General features: G+C 33.0%; 1 protein-coding gene across 1 annotated transcript in view; it reads right to left on the bottom strand.

The window, feature by feature from the left end:
* The window catches only part of LOC126890758 (uncharacterized), a 132,188-nt gene extending 124,630 nt beyond the window's left edge, over positions 1-7,558 (bottom strand). The window contains exon 1 of the mRNA XM_050659929.1: positions 7,415-7,558. The gene's annotated coding sequence lies outside the window, so the exon portion shown is untranslated. The remainder of the gene's footprint in view (positions 1-7,414) is intronic.
* Between the last annotated feature and the right edge of the window lie 3,743 nt (positions 7,559-11,301).

Here is an 11,301-nt window from a genome sequence, read left to right on the forward strand (position 1 = left end):
CTGTATATAGTGTCACTTGTAGGGGTGTTGTGCGCCACTGGTGAGAACTGCCGTTCTCTGTGGATCGTTTAAAAAGTGTTAAAGTAAATAAATAAACTTTGTAAATCAATGATTGTGAAAAAACCGTAAAATAAAAAAAAATAATAAATAAATAATAAAATTAATTTATTCGATTTTAAAAATATTATTTAAAACTTTAAAATATAGCAAACATAGTCTGAAGCGTTGTTCTACAGTACCGCCTACCGTACCACTTTTTTGTAATTCTATTTCAATGATACTCTTTGGGATAGTAGAGCATGCATTTGAAATTACAAGTCTTCTTATCTCTATTTGTGACTCATTTATATTAATATATTTGTAGGAGTGAAGAAGCGTATTTGGCAGAACTACACTCGGGTGCAAAAAAGTCGATCCACTTAAAAATTTGGTCATTTTTGATGCTCGAATTTCCTAAACCTGTTGTCCGATTTAAGTGATTTTTTTATTATATTATAGCCTTATTCATTAACAATATCGCTGTAATAATATTGTTGTTAGACAGGTAAACTCTCATTGTATACTGGGTGTACGAATCAAACTGTGTTTTTTTCTCAATGTTCGCATCACCTTTTCGACTATTTATAAAATACTGAAACTAAAACCGAACTATATCCTCAGGTCTTCTTAACATTCTGTTTTTAGATTCATTCGCTTATGTTGGATTATAAAAAAGTTAGGTACTTTAACAACTGGCCATGTTCGTCATCAGTACAGGGTGTTTCTAAATAAGTGCGACAAAAATTAAGGGGTTAATTGTACATGAGAAAAAAAAATGTGTGTGTACTTTGTACGCACGTAAGAAGTTATACTTCTATTATATGATTTAAACGAAATTAATATACTTTTTATTTATATTTTGTTTAAATATTAAACTAATTTATACTTACTACTTCTCAAACATTTTTATTAGAACAGTGCCAAAAATTAAAATAATAAAAGAATAAAACACACACAAACACATTAAACAAGCCACAAATGATGTCTGAACATTAATTGTCGAAAATTTTTTTAACTAAATACGTATTTTCTGAAAATACAATTATATAATAAATATACTTACAATCATATAGGTCTGGATCCCGCGTATGAAAAAAAGTTGATTAATAGCAAGCTGAAAATTTGTTAATAGCTTAAGGGTGCCTAGTCGGATAAACTTTGATATATGGGAACACTGGAACAGGGGCAGTTTTAATTGTGGAACAGGTTAAAAATTTGGAACGGCCACACCACGAAAACGGCACATTTATTTTGTCCGACAGAACAGACTTGAACTCTCCGAACAGAGATTAAACTCTCATGCAAAAATCAGACTGCTATTTATCACCTGTCATAATTCCTGTCATTTGACAAATTCTACATGTTCCACTCATTAAAACTCCCATTTGGTGATACATAGCAGTCTGATTTTTGCATGAGAGTTTAATCTCTGTTCGAAGAGTTTAAGTCTGTTCTGTCGGACAAAATACATGTGCCGTTTTCTTGATCTGACCGTTCCAAATTTTTAACCTGTTCCACAATTATAACTGCCCCTGTTCCAATGTTCCCATATATCAAAGTTTATCCGACTAGACACCCTTAAGCTATTAACAAATTTTCAGCTTGCTATTAATCAACTTTTTTTTCATACGCGGGATCCAGACCTAATAAAATGTAATGTAAAAAAACAAAAAAGAAAGTTTCTATTGGGACTCGAACCAGCGCTGATAAGCGCGGTTGGTATTGGAATTCATTCGCCTTCAACGATTAGCCACGGACACTATGTGTCATTATTTACGAAGATCGACTAACTAAACGGATTAAACTTGTGATATTTTGATATTTTGAAAATTGATCAAATTATTTTAATTTTGAATTGAAATGATTTATAATTGAAAAAATACAACAAAACATAGAGTAAGAAAACAATATATTAGGTGAATATTGATAGAAATTTTGATGGTAATCAAATTATATAAATAAAAGTATTACATACTATGTATTTTGGCAGATCAAATAGGTAGGTTTATACGCATGATACATTAACAATTATTACGTACCTGTTGCTTTTAAAAACTATTTAAAAGTCACTACAATATTATAAACTTTTTTGTTTCTGTCCTCACAACAATAAAACTAATATATTATACATTTGTTTACCTTTCCCTTTACCTCCAAACCACAGCTGTCCTACAGCTGCCATATCGGATAATTTTTGACATGTCATTTGAACATCCAATCAGAACAAAGTTATAATGCGCATGCGCCGGGCTGATAGGTTTTAACATATAAAAATTCACCCTCTATCGCCGGTAAAGAAGTATAACTTCAATAAGGAGAGTTTGCTTGATAATCATATGTCCGCAAACGCTTCGTTTCTGAGATACGGGATGTTTTATTTTTTTTACAAACTGACGATTTATTTATTACTTTTAAAACCAGTTGAGATATGCAAATCAAATTTGGTGGGTTTTAAGACGTAATTGTTGCACATTTTTTGACACACAATTAAGAATTTAATATTCACCATTGGCGTGCATACGGGTAATATGATCGGTCATAATACCTGTTTTTACGCCAATGGTTAATATTAAATTCTTAATCAAACAAATGAAATAGACAATGTGGAAAATCCCCTTACGAATAACTCACACATCCACTATTTCGGGCTGGGAAAAATTTTCTGAATAGAATCAAAGATTTAAACACCAGTTCTCAGAAATGTGTTTCGCCCTCTTCAACCCCCCTGGGCTCATCGGTAAAGATGAGAGGTTGAATATCTTTAGACACATTCCATCAAAAAACAACATCCGAGACATAGACATAACAGGAGCGTATATCTACGCATCATCTGACAATGACAGTCTCAAGTTTTAATTCCCTAATTACTTAAAGTAAAATGTATGTTTAAAAAACAAAAAAAAGAAGGGGATTTTTCCACATTCTCTATTTCATTTGTTTGATTTTGTTACGATTGGTCGGTGAACCAACTTTGTATCTTTTGATCACTGAGTGTGTTCAAAGATTGACTTCTTTTTTTTTTTTTTTGTTTTTTAAACTTACATTTTACTTTAAGTAATTAGGGAATTAAAACTTGAGACTGTCATTGTCAGATGATGCGTAGATATACGCTCCTGTTATGTCTATGTCTCGGATGTTGTTTTTTGATGGAATGTGTCTAAAGATATTCAACCTCTTATCTTTACCGATGAGCCCAGGGGGGTTGAAGAGGGCGAAACACATTTCTGAGAACTGGTGTTTGGATCTTTGATTCTATTCAGAAAATTTTTCCCAGCCCGAAATAGTGGATGTGTGAGTTATTCGTAAGGGGATTTTTCCACATTCTCTATTTCATTTGTTTGATTTTGTTACGATTGGTCGGTGAACCAACTTTGTATCTTTTGATCACTGAGTGTGTTCAAAGATTGACTTTTTTTTTTGTTTATTAAATTCTTAATTGTATGTCAAAAAATGTGCGATAACTACGTCTTAAAACCCACCAAATTTGATTTGCATATCTCAACTGGTTTTAAAGCAATAAATAAATTGTCAGTTTGTAAAAAAAAAATTGAACACCCCCGTATCTCGGAAGCGAAGCGTTTGCGGACATATGATTATAAAGCAAACTGTCTTTATTTTCTAATGTAAAATTACCCCTTAGCCTTTAACTACCCGCGGATCAAGTTATAACATAACTACACGCGTGGCGTACTTTGTACGCCACAAGAAAATACACTTAAAAACAGCGGATTTGTTTAATTTTTTTTGAAAAAATACACTTAGTTGTTTGTTATAAACCTTATTCGGCATCAGTGAATACTTGTAGTTCCTTTTCAGTAAGCCAATTGGGATTTATAACTGGAATCATGGAATAACTGGATTCCATGATAAATAAAATTACTAATAAAAAATTTTTTTAAATGTGATTTTTTACAGGAGAAAAAGTATTGTTTACAAAGAAAAATATATTTTGTGCCATAATGACTAAAAAACAATTAAAATATGTACTTATATTACGACTTATAGTAATATAATCCTGGGGTATATTGTCCACCACCGGAAACAACAAATAATAAAATGTAAATTACGATCTTTCCAGAACGCCGATTATAACGAAACTAAAACCAAATTGTAAAGCACATTCCAGTGATAGGTTAGAAAAATAAGCAAGGTCAAAAATTAAATTTTTAAATATATTTCCAGTAGAATTCTTATATCTGGCGTACAAAGTACGCCAGCGCGTGTAGTTAAAGGTTAAACAATTTTTAGACCACGGCACCGGCCGGCACCCTGTGGATATGTTATAAGGACCTCTTTTTGAGTAAGTTTGTGCAAAAAAAATCTAATCGAAATAGTTCCGCTAACGGGAGTGACGATACAGTTGGACTATAGCGCTAATTGTTAATAACTAAAAGTAACAGCTTTGTAATAAAATAATGCCAAAAATCTCTTCAAGACGTTGAAGAAGATATTTGAATCTTGATTTTGTCACTTTTTGAATTTTATAATAATAATTTTTAATCGAGTTATGAAGCCTTGAAAATGGCAATTTTCGCATTTTTCAAATTTTTAGTCGCGTATAACTCGACAACAGTCAAGCAAGAAAAATAAGCAAGGTCAAAAATTAAATTTTTAAATATATTTCCAGTAGAATTCTTATATCTGGCGTACAAAGTACGCCAGCGCGTGTAGTTAAAGGTTAAAGTTTGTCGCACTTATTTAGAAACACCCTGTACTGATGACGAATATGGCCAGTTGTTAAAGTTGGATAATAAACTTTTTTATTATCCAATATAAGCGAATAAATCTAAAGACAGAATGTTAAGAAGAATTGAGGCTATAGTTGGGTTTTAATTTCAGTATTTTATAAATGCTAGAATAGTCCACAGAGTGATGCGAACTTTGAGAAAAAAAACACAGTTTGATTCGTACACTCAGTATACAACTACAGTTTACCGGTCTAACAACAATGTTATTACAGCGATATTGTTAATGAATAAAGCTATACCTAACATGGTAAAAAAATCATGGATATTTTGAAGTAAAAGGTGAAAAATGGGAAATTCCAAAAATAATTGATGGATTCGACCGTTACTTGATGGAAGTTCATTTTATCTAATAATAAAACACTGAAAACGTTTGTTTTCTATACTTCCACAGAATTTATTATAACTAAGTGACTACAGCTGTTTCGGCAGAGTGCCTTTCTCAAGTGATATAGTTTACAATGTGTTTGCCTTTTTAAGTCTTCAACTGAAGAGGTTGAGGAGTGGGGAGCTGTTTGTCTCGAGTTGGTCATTCAGAATTATATCTGTATTTTTCAGTTTATTAATTTCCATAGATTCTAAAAAAGATAGCTTAAGGCCTTTATTTTGAATATGCAGAATTTGAAACTCTTCATTGAAAGAATGATTATGATCTAGAAGGTGAAGTGCGTATGTAGAAGTGTCTGTTTTTCTATTGTTGAATGCCCTTTTGTGTTCTGCTATCCGTTTGTCAAAAGTTCTGCCAGTTTGACCGATGTACGTTTTCGGACAGTCACCACACGTTAGTTTGTACACACCACTCTGTAGTTGCTTTCTCTTTCGGCTTTTATTGTTCTTAATATATTTGCTTAAGTTGTTGTTAGTTCTGAAAGCTGGTATTATTCCTTTCTTTTTTATGTATCTGGCTATTTTTGTTGCTGCTCTCTCACACATACTGGCAAGATAACAACAAAAATAGCCAGATACATAAAAAAGAAAGGAATAACACCAGCTTTCAGAACTAACAACAACTTAAGCAAATATATTAAGAACAATAAAAGCCGAAAGAGAAAGCAACTACAGAGTGGTGTGTACAAACTAACGTGTGGTGACTGTCCGAAAACGTACATCGGTCAAACTGGCAGAACTTTTGACAAACGGATAGCAGAACACAAAAGGGCATTCAACAATAGAAAAACAGACACTTCTACATACGCACTTCACCTTCTAGATCATAATCAATCTTTCAATGAAGAGTTTCAAATTCTGCATATTCAAAATAAAGGCCTTAAGCTATCTTTTTTAGAATCTATGGAAATTAATAAACTGAAAAATACAGATATAATTCTGAATGACCAACTCGAGACAAACAGCTCCCCACTCCTCAACCTCTTCAGTTGAAGACTTAAAAAGGCAAACACATTGTAAACTATATCACTTGAGAAAGGCACTCTGCCGAAACAGCTGTAGTCACTTAGTTATAATAAATTCTGTGGAAGTATAGAAAACAAACGTTTTCAGTGTTTTATTATTAAATTCCAAAAAATTTATTTTTCTTTAAACTCCAATTTTTCTAAAATTGGGCCTTTTAAATAAAGTCAAACTTCTTGGGTGTATTGATAATACAAATATAAAAGGAATCACAGAAAGGTAAAGAACAATTTTTAATTAGGAGGGTAGTTAGGGGGTTGTTAGCACTGATTTTTTAATAGAGAAAAGCAGGTACCGACCTTTTTTTGATTATAAGTCGCTTAATTTTCAGACTAAAAACTTTTTATTATTTTTTTTTAAGGCCTAACTGTATACTTGAAAAAAGATTATTTAAATTTTCTCGAAATATGCAAAGTTTTTCCGTTATTTTACTTTGAATATTTCAAATTATGCATTTGACGAAAAAAGCTAACTTTTAACATGCCGTATCTCGGTTTGTATTAGTCTTAGCGATATTACAGAAAAATAATTTGGTTTGTCTTACTAAAAGATACAATTTCGATATCCAAAGTTTTTTTGATTAAATGCATATTTTTCGAGGTATTCTCAAAAAACCCTCTAAAAAAGTCGATTTTTTCATCGAAAAACTGTTACTTTCAAGCGCGAATAACTCGAAAAATATTAGTTTTACGAAGAAAATGTAAAAAACATTTTTTTCTTATAATTACTTTTTACATCGATTTACATAAGTAGTTAAAATGTAATAAAAAATTCCCGCCCCCGAGTTGGGGTGGCAACCACCCCCAAGGTTTTAGCGTACAGTGGCATGATATAGAAAATTAACTTTGGACTATTCCCTACCTTCTGTGAAAATTTCAAGTAAATCCATGCTGGACGAAAAAATTGCGAGCCAAAATGCTTCATTTCCTCGACTATATTGCTTGATCCTGTGTTGGGTGTTTAAACGTATTTACTACATTGAAATGTGTTTTTTTGTGCATAAAATATTGAGTAGAAGTACCTACTTATATTTTTGATGGAGATAATTTTTATAATTTTTGTTTACTGCGCTGCCGCAAGTCCGGTCCTGTCACCGGTCTAAAACTGGTGTGCATCAGTGCATCCCGAACTGTTTCAATTGTAGCTGTAGGTTTTTGTTTCTATTTATACAAATTGTATTTACTATTTTAATTACTTATATAAAAGTTTTTGTTACTCACGTCAGGTTGAGTCGGTTGGCATCAACACTGCACTATAATTTGTTGATAGTATTAAAATGAACAAATTTTTGTTTAGGATTAAACATTTTTAGATCTAAAAATGACAGAGCGGTAAAGCTTGCTATGTTATACGCAATGACGTATATTGTCACTTGTCTTTAATAATTTAGTTATGCCACTCTCAGGGCCGTCTTCCTGGTCTTATTTTATTGAAAGTTGCTCTCTCCATTTCGATTTTACTTTTAATCTCAGAATCTGGATTTACAATATAGATCTTGCGTAATAATGCAAGATATTATACAGTGATGAGCACACTAATAACCGGCAAAATAACGCAAAAGATGGAAAACATATTAAGTTGTGAGATGAACCTACTAGAGGTGTTAAATTTAGCGATAGTAATTTATAAATTAACATTATATTAACTAAAATCAATGGGAAATACCCAGTAGCTGGCTGTATACCATAATTAAAAAAAATCATACAGAAGTAAAAACTTCGTTTGTACAATAGTATAAAAAAAAGTTTATTAAAAACCATTAAAAGTCATCCAAAAGGATTCGCAAAACGTTTTCGATCTAGATCAGAAGACTGAAGATGATCTGATCTAGATCGAAAACGTTTTGCTAATCCTTTTGGATGACTTTTAATGGTTTTTAATAACTTTTTTTATACCATTGTACAAACAAAGTTTTTACTTCTGTATGATTATATTGACTGTTTCCCACCTTTAGACGTATCGGATGAGTTTGAGAAATGCCACTGTCACAGTGACAGTTTTAGTTGAAATACTCGTCTGATACGTCTAAAGGTGGGAAACAATCAATATAATGTCAGTTTATATGTTACTATCGCTAAAGTTAACATCTCTACTAGTTTTATTTCTTTCTATCCCACAATTTAATACGTTTTCCATCTTTTGCGCTATTTTGCCGGTTATTAGCGCGCTCATCACTGTATATTGTATAACAACAAGGATTCAGATCCGGAAGATCCTGCGTAGACGCCGCGCCGTATTTGTATTGAGACAAATCACAGAAAAGGCCATCGAGTACAATAAACCAGCATATCTATTTTTTATAGACCTGACAAAGGCTTTCGATCGCATCCAAGTCAGAGACGTCTTACACTTACTGTAAGGTCAGGTGGGGTAACTGTGTATTCGGGGTAAGTGTGTAAATTCAAAATATATTTTAATATGGTTATATACTAGTATCGCCATCTATGACTCTGTAAAGAAGAATACAAATGCTTAAAAGGTAAACTGAAACCAAGATTCGGTTTGTTTTTATTTGACTATAGTCTAAGAGCTAGTGAACCCTCCGACTAACGGTCTTCCTGTAAGGCTAGAAATTTGTATAGTGATAATTCATAGCACACCAAGGCTAAAAACCCAGACCCGGCAGGCATCAGCTCTGCACGTGTATCTACCAGGTGAATCGAAAAGTGCATAGTTTAGGGGGAAAATATACTTTCTCCTGTAAAGTTTAAATTTAAGTATGTGTGTTGAGTAAGTCATTTAGAAGAAAATGTACAATGACAGGCGATTCTGAACAGCATAACACCTTGCCAGGCGAGGGGAAAGATTAGGGGTTTTTCCTAAAATTATTTTTTTTCACCGAACAAAGTTTTTTTTAGGTTTTTTGAATCATTCCAAACAGAAAAGGTCTTTAGTGATTTTTCTCTTAGGTTAATAGTTTTTGTTATTAAGCGATTAAAAATTTTGAAAATTGCGAAATCGGCCACTTTTAACCCTAAATCGGACATTTAACTAAAAAATTTAATGTTGCCAAGGCAGGTAGATATTCTTTAAACATTGATTGATGAAATCCCGAAGAGTTTTTGCAATACAATATCGAAAATCCCTTTGTTTTTTAATTGCTAATCAAGCGGGCGCGACACTGTAGTATAAGTGTGAGGACGTTTGGGTTTTCATACATTCATTATCTCAAAAATGGGCAAATTTGAAGAGAAATCCTCAGACAGGTCGATTTTTATTTTTAAATTAGGACTTTTTGGCAATAATACCAGTGACGTCATCCGTCTGGGCGTGATGACGTAATCGATGATTTTTTTAAATGAGATTAGGGGTTGTGTGATAGCTCATTTGAAAGGTTATTTAATTCTCTATTCAGTAATATAAAATTAACATAATTATTTATACAGGGTGTACAAAAAATTTTTCTTCTTTTTGTCTAAATTAATTTAATAAAAAAAATTTTTCTACACACTGTATAAATTATTATGTTAATGTTTATATTACTGAATAGAAAATTAAATAGCCTTTCAAATGAGCTATCACACAACCCCTACTCTCATTTAAAAAAATCATCGATTACATCATCACACCCAGATGGATGACGTTACTAGTAATAAATAATAATAAAATAACCAGACTTCAGTACACTAGGTACGACATCTATATGAACTAAACGAAAAGATTTCCCTGGTATACAGAAGAAATCTTCTCCGGTAGCGGACGTGAAAATGTAAATTCAAAGTCTTGATAAAAGACGATGAACGGCAAAAGATATCTTTTTATATCACAGATTTTCCTACAAAGCCACGTTATTCGCTACACATTAGTCAATTACGGAAAAACCGTGAAATGAAAGAATTCGGCGATTGCATTTTATTTCACTCCGACCACCACCGATATCCTACACGACGTGTTTCGTGGTCATGTCAACCACTCGTCAGGGACATCTAGGTGGATGGTCAAAGCGTAACAAAATGCATTGGGCCTTCCCGGCAATAATAAAATAACCAGACTTCAATACACTAGGTACGACATCTATATAAGCTAAACGAAAAGATTTCTCTGGTATACAGAAGAAATTTTCTCCGGTAGCGGACGTGAAAATGTAAATTCAAAGTCTTGATAAAAGACGATGAACAGCAAAAGATACCTCTTTGTATCACAGATTTGCCTACAAAGCCACGTTATTCGCTACACATTCGTCAATTACCGACCACCACCGATATCCTACACGACGTGTTTCGTGGTCATGTCAACCACTCGTCAGGGACATCTAGGTGGATTGTCAAAGCGTAACAAAATGCATTGGACCTTCCTGGTAATAATGAAATAACTAGACTTCAGTACACTAGGTACGACATCTATATGAACTAAACGAAAAGATTTCTCTGGTATACAGAAGAAATCTTCTCCGGTAGCGGACGTGAAAATGTAAATTTAAAGTCTTGATAAAAGACGATGAGCGGCAAAAGATACCTCTTTGTATCACAGATTTTCCTACAAAGCCACGTTATTCGCTATACATCCGTCAATTACGGAGAAACCGTGAAGTGAAAGAATTCGGCGATTGCATTTTATTTCACTCCGACCACCACCGATATCCTACACGACGTGTTTGGTGGTCATGTCAACCACTCATCAGGGACATCTAGGTGGATGGTCAAAGCGTAACAAAATGCATTGGGCCTTCCTGGTAATAATAAAATAACCAGACTTCAGTACACTAGGTACGACATCTATATGAACTAAACGAAAAGATTTCTCTGGTATACACAAGAAATCTTCTCCGGTAGCGGACGTGAAAATGTAAATGCAGTCTTGATAAAAGACGATGAACGGCAAAAGATACCTCTTTGTATCACAGATTTGCCTAGAAAGCCACGTTATTTTCCCATTGTTTTCGCATTGAAGCAGGGAAAGAGATATTAGGGTGTATGGGGAAAGCTGATTAACCATGGATAACGCTGGACGCAAAAACAAAAATCAAGGAAAGAAAAGCAATCAAAACCGAATTGATCAGAACAACAAACCCAATAAAACGAAAAGAAACGCAGGAAAAATACACAGAAAAAAATAAAGAAATTAAAAAAGAAGCCAGAACAGATAAAAGGCTGTATATGGAACAAAT

This window comes from Diabrotica virgifera, chromosome 8 (genome assembly GCF_917563875.1).
Source record: "Diabrotica virgifera virgifera chromosome 8, PGI_DIABVI_V3a".
In the NCBI taxonomy this organism is placed as follows: domain Eukaryota; kingdom Metazoa; phylum Arthropoda; class Insecta; order Coleoptera; family Chrysomelidae; genus Diabrotica; species Diabrotica virgifera.